Source organism: Mus caroli, unplaced genomic scaffold (assembly GCF_978045245.1).
Source record: "Mus caroli unplaced genomic scaffold, Mus_caroli_1 scaffold_3, whole genome shotgun sequence".
In the NCBI taxonomy this organism is placed as follows: domain Eukaryota; kingdom Metazoa; phylum Chordata; class Mammalia; order Rodentia; family Muridae; genus Mus; species Mus caroli.
This window is the reverse complement of record NW_028227258.1, coordinates 103,877,517-103,881,538: the sequence shown is the minus strand read 5'-3', so window position 1 is coordinate 103,881,538 and position 4,022 is coordinate 103,877,517.

The window sequence follows — 4,022 nt, the reverse complement described above, 5'->3', positions numbered from 1 at the left end:
TACATAAGTGACCCCCAAAATTCCACCAGAGAACTAACTCCTACAGCTGATAAACAATTTCAGCAAAGTGGTAGGATATAAAATTAGCTCAAGCAAATCAGTAGCCTTCCTTTATATAAATGGTAAACAAGCTGAGAAAGAAATTAGGGAAGCAATATCTTTCACAATAGCCACAAATAGTATAAAATATCTTGGTGTAACTCTCATCAATCAAGTGAAAGACCTGTATGACAAGACTTCAAATCCCTGAAGAAAGAAATTGAAGAAGGCCTCAGAAGATGGAAAGATCTCCCTTGCTCATGGATTGGTCAGATTAACATAGTAAAAATGGCCATCTAACCAAAAGCAATCTACAGATTCAATGCAATCGCCATCAAAATTCCAACACAATTCTTCACAGACTTGGAAAGAGCAATTCTCAACTTCATATGGAAAACAAAAAAATCCATAATAGCCAAAACAGTTCTCAAAAATAAAAGATCTTCTGGGGGAATCACCATCCCTGACCTCAAGCTGTTTTACAAAGCAATAGTGATAAACCACATGGTATTGGTACAGAGACAGAAAGGTCGATCAATGGAATACAATTGAAGACCCAGAAGTAAACCCACACACCTATGGACACTTGATCTTTGACAAAGAAGCCAAAACATACAATGGAAAAAAGAAAGCATCTTCAATAAATGGTGCTGCTCTAACGGGAGGTTTGTGTGTAGAAGAGTGAAAATAGACCCATATTTGTCACCTTGCACAAAGCTGAAGTCCAAGTGGATCAAGGACATCAAAGTAAAACCAGACACACTGGGTCAAATAGAAGAGAGAGTGGGACAGAGCCTGGAACTCATTGGTATGGGGGAAATTTTCTGAACAGAACACCAATGGCTCAGGGTCTAAGATCAACAATTGATAAATGAGACCTCGTGAAACTGAAAGGCTTCTGTACGGTGAAAGACATCATCAGTAGGACATATCAGCAACCTACAGATTGGGGGGGGAAAACTTCACTAACCCCATATCTGATAGAGGGCTAATATCCAAAATATATAAAGAACTGAAGAAGTTGACCTCAACCCCCATCCCAAATAACCCAATTTTAAAAATGGAATATAGAGCTAAACAGATAATTCAAAACAGAAGAATCTCTAATGACCAAGAAGCACCTAAAGAAATGTTCAGCATCCTTAGTCATCAGAGAAATGCAAAGCAAAACCACCCTGAGATTCCACCTCACACCAGTCAGAATGGCTAAGATCAAAAACTCTGGTGACAGCACATGTTGGCAAGGATGTGGAGAAAGAACACTCCTCCACTGCTGATGGAATTGCAAACTTGTACAACCACTCTGGAAATCAATCTGAAGAAGGTTCCTCAGAAAATTAGAAATAGCCGGGCGTGGTGGCACACGCCTTTAATCCCAGCTCTCAGGAGGCAGAGGCAGGTGGATTTCTGAGTTCGAGGCCAGCCTGGTCTACAGAGTGATTTCCAGGACAGCCAGGGCTATACAGAGAAACCCTTTCTCAAAAAAACCAAACAAACAAACCAACAAACAAAAAGAAAATTAGATATAGATCTACCTGAAGACCCAGCTGTACCACTCTTGGTCATATACCCAAAAGATGCTCCACCATACCACAGGGGCACATGTTGCACTTTGTTCATAGCAGCCTTATTTGTGATAGCCAGAAGCTGGAAACAACTCACATGTCCCTCAACTGAAGAATGGATAGAGAAAATGTGGTTCGTTTACACAATGGAATACTACTCAGCTATGAAAAATGAGGATATCATAAATTTTGCAGGGAAATGGATGGAACTAGAAAATATCATCTTGAGTGAGGTAACTCAGACCCAAAAGGGCATGCATGGCGTGTACTCACTAATAAGTGGATATTAGCCAAAGAGTACAGAACACCTGTGATACCACCCAGAGACTGTAAGAAGTGTAGCAAGCAGAAGGGCCTAAGTGAGGATGTTTCTATTCCACTTAGAAGGGGGAGAGAACTAATTACAGGAAGCAGAAGGAGGGCGGGACCTGGGAGGGGGAGGGGATGAAAAGGGGGACATGGTCAGGCATTGAGGGGTGACAGGAGAGAAGCCCAGAGGGCCAGGACAATAAATGGAAATTAGTAGCTGGGGGGGGGGGAGGGGTCCTCTAGAAAGTACTAGAGTTCCAGGAGGTGAGAGACTGTCAGGACTCAGTGGTGGTGACCTTAACCAAAATAGAGAGAGGGAACTCAAAGAGCCCACTTCCAGTAGATAGACAGGACCTCAAGTGGAGGGACTGGGTTACTAACCCACAGTCAAATTTCTGACCCAGAATTGTTCCTGTTTAAAAGAACTGCAGGGACAAAAATGGAGACAGAAGGAAAGGTAGCCCAATGACTGGCTCAACTTGGGATGTCCACGTCATGGGGAGGCACTAAGGACTGACACTATTACTGATGCTATGATGTGCTTAGAGATGGGAGCCTGGCGTGGCTGTCCTCTGAGAGGCCCTATCAGCATCTGACTGAGACAGATGCAGATACTTACATCCAACCATTGGGCTGAAGTTGGGGACCCCTGTGGTTGAATTAGGTGAAGGACTGAAGAAGCTGAAGGGGAGGGCAACCCCATAGGAAGACCCCAGGGAACTCCCAGAGACTAAGCCACCAACCAAGAGCATACACTGACCAGGCCCCAGAGAAGTGGGAGGCCCTATGGGGAAGAGCCTATTGGAGGTAAGGGGGATGAGAAATTGTGTGGGGGGAAGGTTGGGAGGGGGCATCAACTGGAATGTAAATAAAAAAAAAATTTTAATGCTTTTGCTTATGTTTTCTAGAGGAAAAAAATCAACAGAGAGCTTTAAAAGCATATACAATTAACAATTTTTGGAACTCTTAAGTCAGAAATGTATGAAGACCCTAAAATGCCTGTAGGTCTATCATGGTCTTCCGTCCTTTGCTATCATGGTCTCATAGTCATAAATAGATGGAAGTTTTCTCTAGAGAGTGCCGTTATGTATAAGACAACATGTACCGAGCCTGATGAACTGGGTATGGCTTTGTGCAAATGAGTGAGTGCAGTTGCACTCAGACGCCAGAAGAGGGCGATGAATCCCTTGAGGGCCATGAGGCAAGGTGATAACATGGTTGGTATGGGTGTGCTTCTATGTCACATTAATAGTTTTATGTAAAACAAATATGCTCTGCACTGAGGAGGACTGTGGAGGTTTCACTGTTTGGTTTATTACCTTTCCTGTCAGAGATTATGAACAAGCCAAACAGCTCCAAATTGATTCTGTTGGCAGAAGGTAACAGATGAAGGACTTTAACGGGGAATGGAGTGACATCATTTGGTTCTGTGAAATAATACCTTTATCAAAAGGTAATGAAAAAAAATGAGATTCTGGTACAATTTTCCAGCAATGTTGGGATAGCTCTAAGGCAAATGAAGGTGGACGGACACAGCATAAATATTAATAAATGACAAGGATCTGTCTTCTAACTTGAATACTTTGTGGACCAATCAGGCTTGAGACACAGAATTGAAATTAGCACTCCAAAGACAATAAAAGTATACATCTTAACAAAAATAGCGGGCTCAGTGGGTAAGAGCACCCGACTGCTCTTCCAGAGGTCCAGAGTTCAAATCCCAGCAACCACATGGTGGCTCACAACCATCCGTAACGATATCTGGCGCCCTCTTCTGGAGTGTCTGAGGACAGCTACAGTGTACTTACATATAATAAATAAATAAATCTTTAAAAAAAAATAGCAACTTTGAAATATGTTAAATCTTTAAAGATTTTCTTACAGTAGTAATTAATTCTGTTGTCATTTCTTAGTTGTCTCCTTTAAGCAAATGTACATTACCTACCTATGGGTAGAGATATGCAACCAAAACATCCTAGTTTTAAGTGTTCTAATACATTTTGAAAACATGAAGTTAAATACTTAAAATCTGATTGCATTTAGAAGAACTGACTACACATATAACACAGAAATGTATGGACTCCCTATTGTTCTGAAGAATTAGAAAAT